At 38.5% G+C, this 17,588-nt stretch overlaps 1 long non-coding RNA gene across 1 annotated transcript; it reads right to left on the reverse strand.

Moving 5' to 3' along the window:
* Nucleotides 1–1,640: 1,640 nt before the first annotated feature.
* LOC109963986 (uncharacterized) lies at nt 1,641–11,578 on the reverse strand. Its single transcript, XR_002275461.1, has 3 exons — nt 11,534–11,578; nt 9,451–9,604; nt 1,641–2,180 (listed from the first exon to the last, which is right to left on the reverse strand). It is a non-coding gene; the product is annotated as an uncharacterized LOC109963986 (long non-coding RNA).
* Between the last annotated feature and the right edge of the window lie 6,010 nt (nt 11,579–17,588).

Here is a 17,588-nt window from a genome sequence, read left to right on the forward strand (position 1 = left end):
CGCCTTTGGATCCCCAAATGCAGGTGTGAAAAACTTGTTGCATCATTCCCAAAAAGACTCATGGCTGTATTAGCTCAAAAGGGTGCTTCTACTAAATACTGAGCAAAGGGTCTGAATACTTATGACCATGTGATATTTCAGTTTTTCTTTTTTAATAAATCTGCAAAAATGTCAAATTCTGTGTTTTTCTGTCAATATGGGGTGCTGTGTGTACATTAATGAGGAAAAAATGAACTTAAATGATTTTAGCATATGGCTGCAATATAACAAAGAGTGAAAAATTTAAGGGGGTCTGAATACTTTCCGTACCCACTGTATATATAAATACATGCTGAGCATGTCATAAACATGTTGTTTGTAAATCCAGGTTCATTCTTTTCACTTACTAAGCATGCTCAACGATGCAGGGCTTGTCATGGAAAGTTCCACACCTGCAAAAGACTGTTACACTGCCAATCAGCCAATAGGTGCTGGTACCGGGCCTTGCCAAGTGACAATAGCTGCATTGTGGGCTTGTAATGTTTGGTCCTTAACAGGAACATGTCGGATGATGGCTACACTGGAGGGCAAAAATTTAACAACTATACTCATTTCAGTTCAGTCACATAGTAGTTTGAAATCAAACTGAATACAGGGACAGGAGCAACACTGATGGACAGAAATATTACATATCTGGCCATTAATAAAAGGACTACATAATGGGCATCAGTGTGTGTGTGTGTGTGTGTGTGTCTGAGTATATTCATATGTCTGTTTCTACAGTTCTTGATCAACTATTATTGTGAAACAAAGTTAGTGTTTGGGAGTGTACCAGCTGCATATGTGGGTTACAGAGTTTCTCAGTCCTTGCTAAACCCTGTGGCCTTTTACCAGACTGATTAGAGTGTTGAAGCAGCTGGCAAACTCCACAGGGCATATAAAGCAAGGCTAGAGCTCTTCAGGTGTAGGTGGCACCCTTCACACATCTCAAAGGTATTGATACTTTGGGGTTTTAAGAATTTGATAATTTTATTTTCCTTTCATCTTTCCTTTTATTCCAAGTCATTGTTATTTTCTTTATTGTTTTTAAGTCATTAGTTATGTACTGTATATTGTAATATACATATTTTTAGTTAATCCTGTGATGTGCTTTGCTAACCTAAAATTTTGAAAGCGCTAAACAAATAAAGTGATTATTATTATTATTGTTACTAAGGGAGCTTTATGGTAGCAAAGTAAAGCAAACTGTATTTATATAGCACCTTTCTAAACAGCTGTTACAAAGGGCTGCACAGAGGATAAAAGGAGTTAAAAGAATTTAAATAGACATATAAAATATAAAACTAATCAGAAAGCCTCAGACTACACCAGCATCAAATGCCTAGTGCAAATAAATATGTTTTGAGGAGGACACAAAATGAAGCAAAGTTAGAGGCAGCTCTAATTCCAAGTGGTAGAATGTTCCAGGGTCTGGAAGCTGCCATTGCAAAAGCTCTATCACCCTAATGTTTTATTCTGGACCTAGGTACTGACTGGATGACCTATGTGTAGAAGACGTGAAATATACAGCGATTCAAGGTTAGGCTTTAAAAACAAAGAGCAATAACTTTAAAACAATCATTTGCTAAACGAAGCCAATGAAGTGACGACAAAATAGGGGTTATATGTTCATGTTTATGAGTAAGAAGACAAACAACAGCATTTTGTACTAAGCCTAGGCAATAAAGTCGGAGAGACCTCGAAATAGAGGGCATTGCATTAGTCAATATGCAAAATACGGGGTCATTACATCAAGGTCAAGGTCATCAGTGTGTGCACAGCCTGAACCATTAAATAGTACACATTCTCTTTTGACTTCATTAATGTGTAAGAAATTCTGTGACAGCCAGCTTTTAATACCACTCAGGCAGGCACAGAGGGACTGAACTGGATTTGTAACTAAATAAAAATAAATCATTAGACAAAGTGGTATAAGGACAGAACAGAAAACAGAAAGGCTAAAAGAAGAATATATTCTCAAAACAAATTAGAGCAAATAGATCTTGATTTCCATTCTTCTTCTGCTTCTTCTTTTCCAGTAGACATATGCTGTACAGGCAGTAGCAGAACAAGCCCACTGCACCTCCTATTTGTTTAATGCACCTCAGGATGAGCCACTTGAAGGGTGTTTGAGGTGTATGACCTGAATGCACTGCTGTTCACTGTAAACAAAGCAGTTAGAAAACAGAGCAGTTAATAAAAGACAGATTATGTAGCACTGAAGGTCAAAGCAGATCCATTTCACTGACTACCGCTGAATCCCGTACAGTGCAAGTATTTACAGTAAACATCATATGATTGTGGGCTCTTTTTTCCAACATCTTGTTTGTTTTTCTCAAGTGTTATTCAAGGCACACACCCATCCCAGATTCTATGTGTCACTGTCCTGCAAGCTCCAACAAGTCATGACAACCATAGTGATGCAATAGGTTCGCAAGAATGGGTGATTCAGACACACATGACATGAAATGTGTTTGTGGTCACATAGTCAAAGGTTTGTAAAGTCATGTAAATCTGTCTCCAGTATAGACATGTACACTGTAGGCTTCTTTTTTTTTTTGAAAAGCAAGTTTAGACCCTGATAGTATCTGCTGACCTTAGAGTTAAATCTTTACAAACTTTTTTGTAAAATTGACAAAGAAGTTGAAAGGTTACTTCACACAATATCATTACATACAGCATGTGGCCCAGTTTTTTTTTTTTTTTTTTTTTTGTTAGTCAGAAAAGGTATGAATAGTTCAACATTTTGGGAAATACTGTAGAAGTTAGATTGATACCACTCTCATGTCCATACAGTAAAAAATATTTATTGTAGCATGCTACTCTTACATCTTGTCATTAATTATGAAGCTAGAGCAAATAATCTGTTATCTTATTTAGCATAAACTGGGGAAAACTAACTTGGATCTATCCAAAGGTAACAAAACCCACCTGAAGGCACTTTTAAAGGTCACTGATTAACTCACTAATTTGGTTTTACATGTACAAATGGGCTATGTTTCCTTAGATTTCTAGCTAAGATATGCTAACCATCAGCTGGTTCCAGCTTCATATTTAATGGGTAGATACTAAAGTAACTGTCGCTCTTCTCATCTAAGTCTTGGCATGAAAGTAAATAATTCCCAAAATGTCATACAATTCCTACAATATATAACAATTAGATCTATCTAGGTCTAGTTTATGTATGTTTAGCTTAACAGAATGGTTTTTTTGTTGATAATGATTATTTTATTGACAGATTAACAGTCCTTGAAACTTTTTATTTGGCTGTAAATGAGTTTTCCAGTGCTGGTGGTTTCAGCTCCTGCATCATTCTGATGTGAAGTTTTCCTTCAGACTGACCTGTACCTTATATTGATTGTCTCAATAACGTGCAGTAACTGCTATGATAAGACTGTCCTCTTTTCTCTTGATGTTGATAAGGTCATTACTGAGTAACTGAGTAACCGGGCTGGGTGAATGTCATCATTAAACTTTAAAGCCCCAATAACATAGTTTGTTTGGTTTATGCATTACTGAGGGCAAAGGTTAAAACTACACCGACAACAATATGTACACACTCTTACTGTCGATTGTATGTGGGTGCATGAGGTACAGAAACCTGCCTTGTTAATTGTTATGACATTTGTTGTTGTTATTGTTCATGAAAGTAGTTTAATAAAGCCAGAGCCACGCTGACAGTCATCTGATGCTCTCAATGGAGTGAGACTAACAAGTCTGTGTAATTATTAAACACCACCTCTTAAAAAAGGACATGAACAACATGCTGCACTTTCTAAGAAAAGCAAACACAAGACTATAGTAACAAATTAGTGTGTTCTTTCATGTATTCACACCATCGAACAGGTTAAGTACAAATTATTAATGCAGTCAAGTGGTAATCTGGTATGCATGGTGGCCACTTAATACCAATCCAAAATTCATTAACCATTAGTAAAAATAAGTAGTTCCTATACAGCTATGAAGGTGAATACAATAGGGATAGCCGTTGTGTCAGTGACCACAATGCACCTGAGTAAGTGTGTACTGAATTGCATAAGAAGATGGGTAGACTTGAACTCGTCTAATCCTCTCACAGTCACAGTTTATCATGTTCTCAAGTTCATAGTGCCAATATCTTTATCACCAAGCACAGATAACAGTAAACACACAAAGACACAGCCAAACTAAACTAAAAGTGAGGACTGGTGCTAACTAGGAATCACTTTGATACACAACTGTGGAAAATGTAGTGCTACACTGGCAACAGAATCATATTCTATTGTTTCATGCTGTTACATCACTTCCCTTCCATATTACTTTTTTATGCATGTGGAACCCCCCACCTAATTACAAAGTTATTTTTCTACGCTTAGGCCAAGCACGAGCAACACATTCCACCAGGGGCAGATAAGCCTCTGTAGATAAAACTGGACCGGTTGATAAAATGGAAACTGCACTTTTCCAGCTTCTGTTTTGATTTCTGAGAAAAATACGTGAGGTCAGGATGACAGGATGTTAGCTGGTGGGTGAAACAGCACCACTTTAGATTTAAATGTAACTACAGAGACATGAAGTCATCAGAAGACTAGGTGGACATTCATTCAGTAGCTTGGCTCAGTTCATATCAAGATGACTGGAATTACTAGAGCCTAAATGTGAAATTAAAAATCAAACCCTGGGCCTGGGCCTCTTTCAGGATCTATTAAAGGGGGAGGTCTATGCCCTGGGACATACAGATGGAAGACTGTCATAACAGCCCCTGCTGTGTCACAGGTGGGACTCTGTTTTTATTAGTCCTCTGCACAGGAAAATTGGCTAATGTATTGCAAAACAATAGGGTTTATGTGTAAACAGTGGACACAGCTGTTTGGATGACTGGACTGGGATTGAGAGGGTGTCCAGTAAAAAAAAGATGTAATGACTGGGTTTGTGTTGTGAATGTGAATTAAGGGGGCATCAGTAGAGGAGTGGACAAGAATAATGGATTGTACACTGAGGATACACCTCGTCCCTGGAAGACACAGGGATAAATAAACACAAGAAATTCACAACAGTGTATTATTTAGAAGGAATATTTGACATTTTGGGAAATGTCCATTATAATAAACAAACAAGATATAACGTGTTTATTGATAAGTCAGGCTAGAAGTTTCCCCCGGTTTCAAGTCATTATGCTTAGATAAACTAACCCACTGCTGGAGCCATATGTTTAAATCACAGATCTGCTCAGTGGTACCGATGTTTTTGTCTACCTCTCTCAACTTTAAAGTAAATTACATTATTTATCAAATGCTAAACTACTTCTTAAAATATTTCTGAAGGGTGATACAGAGGCCAGATGGTGTTTTGGAAGGAGACTGTGTGTGTGCATGTGTGGAGGATGTTTTGACTCAGAGTTAAATATTCATTCATGTCCAAGGGAAGTTTACAGCTGATTAACTCAGAGTACTGCTCAAAGGTATAATTGCTACACCAAATCAGTGATGAATAGTTTGGGGAAAGTTGGACACAAACGTGGAGCACTGTGATACTGTGTGACCTACTTCACTATCTGAGATGTTGTTAATAGTGAAGAAATAGTTGGTGGCCCAGATAGCTCAGTTGTTAATGATTTTTCATCACCTTTATAGTGAGGATAAACAAACAGCACACTCTTTAAATATAGGTAATAGCCTATACAAGATCAATACTGCTGTAAACCAAAGATCACTCCTACACTGCCTCAAGACAAAATATTTCCTAGTAGGCTGTTGGGGCTACAGGTTGTGTTTTCTCATTCGTGTAGATCAATAATAAATAAGTGCAAGTGGACTTGAAACTGTTATGTCAACTCACTTAAACTTTTCAAAGCACTTTCAGAGTGAAAACCTCAATGCACGTTGTGTGTAATGCTTCGTTTCTGTAAATATCGCATCATATTTGACAAGCAGATCATATATCTTGTTAAAAAAATGATATGCTACAGAATTTAGTTTGATGTAGCCCATAGCCTAATATAGACTATTTTCATGTCTGGTACGCTTCTAGCACACACAGTTTTTTAAAAATTATTTTTAAACACCATTTTTATGTTACTCCGCTTAAATGACTGGTAAAATACAGCAACGAGAACTGAAAAACAGGGCCCTCCTTTAGACCTGAAGATGTGATGTGTCGTTTTTTATGTGTAGCACCTGAATGTACCACAGCTCCCGACTTAATGAGTAACTTGCATTTGTAATAAAATCGTTTCAGCATGACAGCTGCTGTGGAGATGCAGGGCGGGACTGAGACGAGGAGGACGAGTGGGACGTGACCTCTCCCATTGTTAATTGTTGTGAACGGATGTCAACGAGTGGCTTGTATATTCTGTTACGTCTGAGTGCCACGCCTTTACGACAACTCGTGCACTTAACGGCATGAGTAACTAGGCCTGTATGAACTTGTTAAGCTGTTGCTCTCGATGTCAGGCTAAGATTTTATAATCTCCAAGACAATATAACTACTTACTATAGTTAGACTACTAGAGTTAAATCATATATCACTGACAGGGATCTACTACTGCATAATAAGCAGGGGAGCTTTTACTTTTAGTGATAAAAAGTTTATACTTTTACCTAAAGCTATATAACTGCAGAACTTTTTCTGGTAAATGAATACCCTATCTTTACTTCGTGGTACTTTTAATTGAGTAGATGTGAATATTTATACCACTGGGTGGTACTGTAATATTTATACTGTCTTTCTAAAAGTGTAGGATCTTGCAGAAAGCCATATGGTTAAATTGTTGTGGATGTTTTATGTTTGTTTCTTATTTTCATATTTGGTATAATAATACAAACCATGAGAAATTACTTAATAATGACAGTAAGATATTTTTTTGCCTTAACTTCCATGTTTTTTTTCTGGCCTACGTGTAAACAAGCTGCAGAACAACTGTCTGGAGATTAGGCTCAAACGTGCATGTTTGCTCATAGTCTGGGTGACAGTGAGAGGCAAAGTTTAAACATGACTGTGCACATGGCTATGTTACTGACCCTGAATGCAGTTTGGTTGATTCTTATTTAAACAGAGAGCAGAAGCATGTTTTGGCTCAGTGGCAAAGAACAGAACAATTATAGTTTGGAGTAATGTTGAGTTTTAGGGTAGGACATAAGTAGGTCAGTCTATGAATGTATTAACATAAAAACTTACAGAGGCAGTTAGGAAATCTGTGACATCCAGAGGCAATATACTTGCATATACAGCAAATATTACAGTGTGGATTCTCTGTAGGATTAATGCTTGAAGCAATAAAAACAAACCAACAACTCAAGTTAACACTTAATAGTATAAAAACAGACAAGCTCCAGTTTCCTCTGACTGTGCAATTCAATGAAAACTGGTCAGACCAATTTCTGGTGTAGTTTTATCACCATTCCTATGAAATTTTGCCTGACATTGGAAAAACTGGCATTTGTAAAAATTCAAAACAAAGCACTTTATATGTGTAGCTAAGTTGTATTTTATCCTGGGGGATAGGCCTTTGAAAAATACCCCTAATCTGTTCTAGAGGATAAAAGGCTATGTGCAATAACTTGAAATTAGGAATAAATTGGAGAAGGAAATCAGAAATAGTGATGAAAAGGAAAAATATGTCTTTTGTCTCCCGTCGCTCAGTGTGTCTCTCAGTCATATGCTCAGCTGTTGTCTGACTACCAGGCTCTATGAGTGTAATATTTGCTGACCAGTCAGTCAGGGAGGGAAGAAAAAACATGGACGACAGGAAGGGAGCGCTGCAATCTAGGTCGTCAACCAGTAATCCAACCCTGTCTACCGTGCACACAGTTCAAAATGCTGAGCTCCCCCAAAACCTCTGTCCAGCAAAGCTCCTGTCTCATGACAGACCTCTGACAGTTTGTCTTTGACTACAATGTTCACATGCTTTGATGTCATCTGTGAAAAATGTCCTAGAATGACCTCCGATCACTCAATTTATGAAGTTATTTGTATCCTAACTCAGCTCAGGAGCGCTGCATAATGACTGAAATAAAGCCAAAACTCTTCTAAGTAGGCACATTTCCTTCAAATAACAGGAAATACACAATAAAACATATTTACCACCAGTTGCCCCTGGCAGCAGAGATTTTGGATGGTGGGAAGTTTGCACTGGTGTGCAAGGACAGTATCAACTTTTTAAAACTGAACAGGATAAGTATGGCTTCAAATGTGAATTGTTCACTCAGACTGGATTTTGAAAGTCCTTTAGCTTCCTCTTGGCCCAAAATATTTCACATAACCCTTGTACACTATTTATAGTTTTCCATACTACACATTTCCATGCCTGTTTATGAAGTTCATGTTTTGTTTTGACTGTGTGGGTCATTAATAACCACCCGTGCTGCCTGTATTTATAATTTCCCAATGACCTAACAGAAGGATGTGGTAATGTTTGTCTATTCATTCTCTATTACATGAACTGTGAATGTGCTTGCTGAGGGTCTGTACCCTTTGGAAAAAAGTCAGAACACTGTTGTGCAAGAAAAAAGTTAATGTACTGTATGGGTTTGTTTTATAATCACCAACCCTGGCCTTTGTACCCTCACTAAATCCTAATTGATATGGCTTGTACCCTGTGACTCCACCTGGTGTAGTTTGAATCTGCGTGATGCATTGTACTACACTGTTCATCCATCAGCCTTCACACTGAGGTAGAAGCAGTTTGACTCTCTGTGCTCCTTTCTTCCAAACAGCAGGGATACTTTCCTTACCAGCTTCACACATTTCCAGATAATTCTGATACTAATACCTCTAATCAGTGGGCTAGTTTCAGACAGATTAAGTAGCTATGGTTCAGACCAGACAATGTACCTTGAGCCTTAGATGTGCTGCAAACCAAAGAGCAAACAGATTTCATCTCCTACATATTTGCACAGCTCAATCTTGCCACTGTGGTCAGTCAACTCAATATTATTATCACCCTCTAAATAGGGTGACCGTGGTCTCAGGGAACAAGGTTCACATATAACACCCACGGCTAAATGGATGATTTGTAGATAGAGTGTGTTTCTTTAATCATAGGCTCATAAAATTCTTTAGACACACCACTAGTATGGTATATAGTGGAAATTAAATACTTTTGAGCATTGACATTGTTCAGAATCAAAACAAAAATTATATCAAACACCTTTAATTGTTTTGAGTTTGACACAAGGGACTGTGGTGACAATTATTGCATTTCAAGCTTCAAATTATTATGGAGCCAGATCATCCATCCATTATCTACACCGCTTATCCTGGAGAAGGCCACAGGGCGGCTGGAGCTAGTCCCAGCTGACACTGGGTAAGAGGCAGGGTACACCCTGGACAGGTCACCAGTCTATTACAGGGCTGGCTTGTAGACAAACAACCACATAAACTCCTACGAGCAATTTAGAGTCACCAGTCAACCTAAGCTACATGTCTTTGGATTGTGGATGGAAGCCAGAATACCTGGAGAAAACCCACAGAGGCACAGGGAGAACATGCAGACTTCATACAGAAAGGCAGTGGGTCGAGTCAGGCCAGGCTTGAACCCAGAACCTTCTTGCTGTGATGTAACATTGCTAACCACTGCTCCACCCATGGTGCCCGCAGTCAGATCATGCTGGGGAAGAAAAAAAAAAATATATATATATATAAACAACCTAGTGGCCATACTAGACAATGTTAATCTGTTGCACAAGATAATTTCATTCCATTGAGTTAAATGTCAGTAGAAAGCCACAGATAAAATACAACAAGAGACACACAAGGCCATATATGGGCCTTATGTGATTTGAATGTCTGGGCTTAAAGAATAAACTATCAAAACTCAGTTTCACTGAGTAACAAATATTTAATAGTGCAATTTGGAAATAGGAAAAACATTTCCACAAACAAAAACAGAAAGCATCATGGGTAAATGCTGGTGCAGAGTGAGTGATGTTTGGGCTGGTGAAATATGGAGCAGCTCTCTGGCTGTAGTGTAGACAGGGAATGAAGGCTCAGTGCACACATGCATCGTCTGGAAGGACTCAGCAGCTGCAGCAGCAGTAAATCCATGGTGTGTGCTGCCCCCTTTTGAGCAGATGGGGGAACTTCCACCTGAAGCCTGAAGGAGGAGAGGTTCCTCATGGTCCCAGCTGAAGCTTCTCTTTGTGCCGACTCCTCTATGTGTGGGCCAAGGCTGCTGCATGCTGGACAGAGGAGACAGTGGAGGTCCGACCATAGGGAGCATTCTTCTTCAGAAAGTACTGGTGAACTTCACCTTGCATTTGATCTGAACAGCTCTGCAGACTGCAGGTTCAGGGGAGCAGAGAGCTGAGCAGTGCTCCACTGCTCATTAGGTTGAAATTTAGGTTTGAAGGTCTGTGTTTAGCTGGTTCTTATTTGAGTCAAAATGAGCATCTTGCCAGGAGCATTCTGGAGGACGAAAGCGACCTTAGCCAGGTAGGTGGTGCTCTTCCTGCACAGCCTTCGCTGGTACTTAACTTCTCAGTTGGGTTTTGCATTTCATCTGTTGGAGAGTCAAGTCTGGTACAGAGTAGTTGTATTATAGCATCACTGAGGTGGTCAGCTGTCATGTCCTGCTGGGACAATAGGACATTAAACGGTGTGCAATGCAGCTTAATGGGCAACCTTTCCTGTGCAGATGAGCCATTACCAAAAGTTCATCAGCATATCTGAATGTACTGGAGCTTCTCTTTGTTATGTTTTGTTCCTGTAGATCCAGCTTTGAATAAGACAGCAGAGGTCCAACACTACACTACTAGTGGGAACATTTAGAAATGTATTTAAAATCAGTCAAATCAACTAAATCCCACGGGTTGCTATCATAACAGTTCTTCACCTTAGTTTGGTTTTGAGTCCTAATTTACAGTGACATACTACAGAAACAAATACACAAAACTGGCAGGTTATTAAAATGTAAATCAAAACTCCAAACTATGTTGGATAACATGTGACCACAAAAAACCCTACAAGGATTTTGTATAGCCAACACTGTGCCCAGTAATTTTAATTTACAATTAGATTTTTTTTATTATGATTGTCTGAAAAAAAATCAACATGAAATATGTATTTATGTCTACTTGATCAGCAAGAGATGCAAGTAAAATCCCTGAACATTTCAAATGTTTTCTTTTGGGGGTAAAGTGCATATAAACTCAGTACAGGTAGTGGTGGAAAAACTACTTAGATGTTTTTATTGACTCTTGTAAATTTCCCACCAGGGGCTAATAAAGTTGTACATGGTAGTTATTACATTTTATCTTTTAAATTCTGATTGTGAAAAGTAATTAGTACAATAAAAGTACAACATGCCTATAAAATGTAGTAAAGTTGATATAGTATGAAGTAAAAGAAGATGAAAATGCTTAAGTACAGATACATCAGAAGCGTACTAAGTACAGTACCTAAATAAACATAGTTAGTTACCTTCCACTAGTGAATATATACACTATTTTGCTCAATTGAAACAAGTCATCTAAAAATGAAAGTAATGTCTGTGACCAAACCAATGAATGATTTAACTAAAAACACATATAGTACTCACACTGAAGTTGTTTCCACAGTGGAGCAGCAGCCAGACTCCAGCTGATTCTTAACTACCTACAGGTGTGTGCTGATATTAATTCAATTTGTGACAGTGAGCAAGAGTTAACTTAAAAATGATAAAGTTTTATCCCATGATCATGATGTTTTTTCTCCTTAAAAACAATACACAGCTGAGTGGTAATCTATTCACATTCCATGCATCAATCATCATTGCTTTGAAGTCAACCCTATTAACCCACGTATTTGCATCAGTGATCCTCATTCAGATGGATGAACACATTAACTGTGCTGAATGCTTTATGCAAAAACAACATTGAGCCCTCAGATGGGGCCATGTCCAAACACTACAGCAGCTCGTTTCATTTGTCTTTGATTGAAGGTGTACTGCTAAACTGGGGTTTGTTCCAAGACACAGGTTTAGTGAGGTATCTGCATTACCACACCTGGAATGGCTCGGTCACGTTTGAGCAGGTTCCAGGTTTTGCTCACTGAAATTAGCATATAACACTTGGAACTGGCGTTTCACCTTTAGTTCAAACAAAAAGGCCAATATGACATAAAAATTAGAATAGAAATGGCACCAGACACTATCAGTCAGTCACTTGTGTTCAGGGGTTTTGATGTGTAGGCTAAAAAAAACTGAAATAATGCAATATTTTACTTTGGAATCACTGTTTGCCTAATGTAATTTAATATAAAACAACATCAGACAGTTGGCTCTGTCATGACAAAGTGGGATAGAAGTTTCTTGTTTCTGGTTACCTAATGAAAGATGCATTATTTTAAGATAGTAAATATAAAATACATCTAACACAAGTGCAGTAAACTATTACAAATACTGTATATTACATTTCAGTCATTTACTGTTATTACAGTACAATAGAAATGTTTGAAAAACATGCCAAGATATATTCATGTAGCGGTTATAAAATGAAACTGGCATTATTTTGAAAGACCAAAAATTCTCCAACAGTGTAAGCATGTTGATGGTGTGTTAATGAAACAGCTGTTTGATCCATTCACACAGTTAAAAGTGAGTGAAGCTTAGATGAGGTGAAAACCACTGGAATGTGATTGAAGACTCTTCTGGTTACATCCCAGTCAAAGACATTTTTTTGGTTGTAATCACCCTTTTAAAGTGTTACATTCCAGTGTTTGTCACCTCTTTTATTTTGACCTTTGCCTGTGAGAGTGATTTACTTGTTTGTGATGTGGCTCTGGGTTAATCTGCTAAATATTAATTATGTGTTCTTTAAATGATCTCTGTAATGTGTATTAAAGAAAGTACATATATTGCTTAATAAATTTTTAAAAACTGCCTGTAAGTGGTGGCTTACACTGAGCTTTGTGTTCTCCTGGATATTAAAATGAGCAGTATTAGACTGCATATAGAGCAGTGGTGGAACATTTAACTTTTTGCTCCACTACATTTTTTTTGATAACTTTAGTTGCTAGTTACTTTTTAGAATTAGATTGATTTAAAAAATACAGTATAATCATACATTTTTATTGATCCCCAGTCAGAAACTTACACGCTAATATGAAAACTGTTAATTGTTTTGTGTATCAAGAATCTACACAACACTATATATGACAACTGTAATGTGGAAACATGCTGATGTATCAATTCAAACCCCAAATCTCCAATATTCTTAATTTTTGTTTTAATAGTTATAAAAGAAAGAAAGACAAGAACAAGAAAAAAGAATCAACAATTGCAGCAGAGAACCAGTTCCATGTTTTCCCCTCATCCCCCAGTGATAGAGTGGAGGCAGGCACCCAGCCACACAACCAAACCACAGTAATACAACAAAGCATAACAATGATGGAGAGAAACTAACACAAAAAACTAATGTTAATTTTACAGTCCTTTTTAAATTAAAGAAATACTTTTGAACATTGAGTGATTTTTATGTTAGGAGGGAGTTTATAGAAACTGTGCTTCAGAACATAACTGGACTGATTGCCTTGAGCAGCAAACCTGTGCAGAAAAATACAAATGTTCAGTGCTGATGGTCAACTAGTTTGATTTCCACATGGGACAAAAAAAATACAGTGCACATACTGCAACCACTGCATTGTTTAATGTTTAGGGAGTAAATGGAGAATTCTTTTTCTAGTGTGAACAGTGAAGCAAATCAAACTCTCAGATCATCCAGATGGAATGGAAGTAGACTATTACTGGGATTCCTGGTTTGACCTCCAGCAGTAATGGCTCATGTTTAGGTTTACATCTTTACATAGGATGGAGAAGTCACAGTCAAAAACTTACAAATCAGCCTGCAGAGCCTTTGTTCACTAAATGTCTGTGGAAAGCATCACTGGTCCACTGGCCCCACCCCAATATTTACACCTCTTTAAGGGAACAAAAGACACCCATTAACCTGCAGTGCACACCCTCGAATGTCCTATTGTCCCAGCAGGACTTATATCCAGAGCTGACCACCTCAGGTCCACACCTGTGTTCAGTGATATTTTAGTAGAACTACCTTCTGTGTGAGACTTGGCTTTCCAACAAGCAAAATGCAGAACCCAACTGAGAAGTCTGGAGATCAGCTGTACCAGCGAGGGCTGATGGGGAAGAGCACCACCTACCTGGCTAAGATTGCTTTCGTTCTCCAAAATGCTCCTGGCAAGATGCTCACTTTTACTCAAGTAAGCACCAGCTAAACCAATTTCAGTCACTATGTTTAAAAAAATATGAAACACATCTTCAAACCTAATGTTTTCTAGTTGATGGATGAGCTGGCACCACTAATTTGTGAAGACAGGAAATCTGTGGAGAACAACATCAGAGTTTGTTTATCTACCAGCAAATGTTTTGCCAAGGTGAGTATTTCATTCAAATGTTTCAACATTATATGTATTTAAAGGGGAAAAAAACTCAGTCTGTATAAACTCTTCACTCAGTTGTGTTTGAGATATACCAGTTTGGTTTTAAAGTCTTCCACAGCACTGAATCTGCACTCCTTAAAGTTTTTAATTACTTATTTTTAACTACTGATTCAGGAGATTTTGCTGCTCTCTTGCTTTTAGATCTCTACAGTGCTTAATACTTTTACAAAATCGTTATCTCCTGCCTTGAACATTCCATAGGTGGTAGTGGTACTGCCTTGCAATGGCTTAGGTCACTATGTAGCTGATAGAAGTTTCTCTCTCTGTCTCCTCTGCTGTGCCTCTGTCCTATGCTGCCCCCCCAAGTTCCCATACTTGGTCATATTTTATTTTTGCTTTACATTCATCCATTAGGGTCCATCATTGGAAAACATGGAGTGTCCTTCTCCTCTTAGGTCTGCTGATCACTATTGGTTGCTCCTAAATCAAGGAAAAGTGTAGAGGTGACCGTGCCCTTTCGGTTGCAGCCCCTAAGCTATGAAATGAGTTGCCTTTAGTTTGGCCCCATCCATTCTTTTTTTATTGCTTTTAAGCCTAGTCTGATGGATGTGGCTGTTTCTTTTTGTGTCTTATGTTTGTAATCCACTTGGACTTTAACTCCTTTTTTATCCTATTTATTGCTTTTAAGTATAGTCAGAGGGTTGTATTACTGTGTACAGCACTTTGCTGAACAGATGTTCTTAAATGTGCTTTATAAATAAACTGATATTGACATTGGGTTGAATTTTCAGATTCCAGTCATTCCAGATTCAGTGGCAAGTAAGAAGAACTACTGGAAACTGGACTGCAGTCAGATCACAGAGAAGATGTTGCGTCGTCACTTCAAAGGAATCCTGCATTTCTTCCCTGAGTTGGCCTCCAGAGTGGAAATGAAGAACACAAGCAGAGCAGTGGAGCACTGCTCAGCTCTCTGCTCCCCTGAACCTGCAGTCTGCAGAGCTGTTCAGATCAAATGCAAGGTGAAGTTCACCAGTCCTTTCTCCATTGAATCCCTCCTGAAGAAGGATGCTCCCCATGCTCAGACCTCCAGAGTGTCTCCTCTGTCCAGCATGCAGCAGCCTTGGCCCACACATGGAGGAGTCGGCACAAAGAGGAGCTTCAGCTGGGACCATGAGAAGCCTCTCCTTCTTCAGGCTTCAGGTGGAAGTTCCCCCATCTGCTCAACAGGGGGCAGCACACACCATGGGCTCACTGCTGCTGCAGCTGCTGAGTCCTTCCAGACCATGCATGTGTGCACTGAGCCCTCATTCCCTGTCTACACTACAGCCAGAGCTGCTTCACATTTCATCAGCCCAAACAACAGTTACATCACTCACTCTGCACCAGCAGTTTCCCATGATGCTTTCCGTTTCTGGCTGTAATGTCTCCCTCACACCCCGTCTTTCTGGAGCACTTTATATCTTCAATAAAATGTTTAAAAAAATGATTTTTGTTGTCTTCAGGAAGAGTGCAAAATAGCATCGTTAAGACTATTATTGGGGTTCCCGCTCCCCCTGAAAAGAAGACCCTGAGGTCATTCAAATCTTTTCCCTGACATTTTCAGTTTTACACAACATTTGAAAACATGCCAAGTCATTGTAACAATATCAGTAATGAGAATTGGTTTGTTCTGCGACTACTAATCAAGAGGTTTGGACAAACTTTACCACCCTGTTCAATGGCAAACTGTGTCTAAACTTTAGAAAATGACTGGAATGTTGCCAAAGGGTTTTATTTAAGCTGTTGTCTCTGGCTCCATTTTTTTCTGGGCAGTGGAGTCCTGGACTGTAGTAAAGTGTATTTTGTTGTTGTTTTTTAATAAGTGCATTTGTTCCAGATAATTGAGAACAGTGGGGATACATTTGGAGCATTTTATTTAATTAAATTCTGTGATTAGACTGAAATGATTGTTCCCTGAAAGAGGTGGAAACATTGCAGTGGGCCACTGATGCTTCACACAGATCTTCAACTCTGTGAATTAGATTTCTTCTTGTGTATAAACAGATACAAATAACTGCATATGTGCAAATTTCCCATACAAGTGCATATAAACTGTTTAAATGTTTAGAGGCTGGCAGTTATATTACATTGTCTAAATGTCTTATCTGTTAACAGACACAAAAATGTAGACCTAAAATGTTGATTCTTCTGAGCTCAAATGAGTCAGAATTCAGGCCAGTGATTTTTTTGGGGGTTGGGGGTGAATGACCTTCCTGGTGGTGCAGATTTTTCACACTTCTCCAGAAGTGTCTGTATACTACTAGGATGCATTGCTTGTATTTCCATGTTCTGAATAAAATAAAAAGGAGGGGAAAACTATCATCTTAAAATAAAAATTGATGCTGTCTCAGCACAGTCCATTAATTAAGGGTGCCATTAATTGTTGAATCTTGCTGGTTTGCAACATGGGTCCACAGTGTGTCAGATAAAACAATATGGGCACAATATACACACTAGACAGAAGCAGATTACACAAAGCCACTGAACATCCATCGACCAGGATCTATTATCATGTACATGGCCGCACCCGAGGATTCAGACTTCATTCACTTCTGAAAAGGTGCTTAGCAATACAGAATACACATTGTGATGTCCTATTGAAGTTAAAGGTCTGTCTTAACAGCCTGTAATGACAACCCATTCCCAAAGAAGCTGTGTGAGTCTACACATTAACAGCAACTCTTTTACATTTATTTTCTTTACATCCAAGGTGAAAAATGAATGAGAGCATGGAGCGTTTGTCTTCTACTATGGACACATCATTTTCTACTCAACTTTTACAAGTGTCAGCTAAATGTCAAAAATTTATGTACGGTAATTGTCTTTTACTCAATAGTGTTGTTGATAATTGTGAAAGCTGCTTTGAAAATGCCCTTTAGATTAAAATGTCAAGTGCTTTTTATAAGGTACGCATACCTCTCCATTCACTGAACAAGTCAAGTACCCTCAGGCTGCTTGTGTCAATCATGCTGAACCACACAGCAACAGGAAAAACTACAGCAATCTGTCACATGAGACCTGCTCCTAACTTACAGCAATGCTGTTCTCCACACTTCATAACTAACCTGCAAATTTAAGGATTGCATTATGGGGTGTACAGGTAACACAGTCGCAAGTGCAGAGAGAGAAAAGAAGGGGGACTGATGCTGAGAGTCGGGAGGAAGGTGGAGTCCAACTCT

The sequence above is a fragment of the Monopterus albus genome, unplaced genomic scaffold, assembly GCF_001952655.1.
Source record: "Monopterus albus unplaced genomic scaffold, M_albus_1.0 scaffold82.1, whole genome shotgun sequence".
Taxonomy (NCBI): Eukaryota; Metazoa; Chordata; class Actinopteri; order Synbranchiformes; family Synbranchidae; genus Monopterus; species Monopterus albus.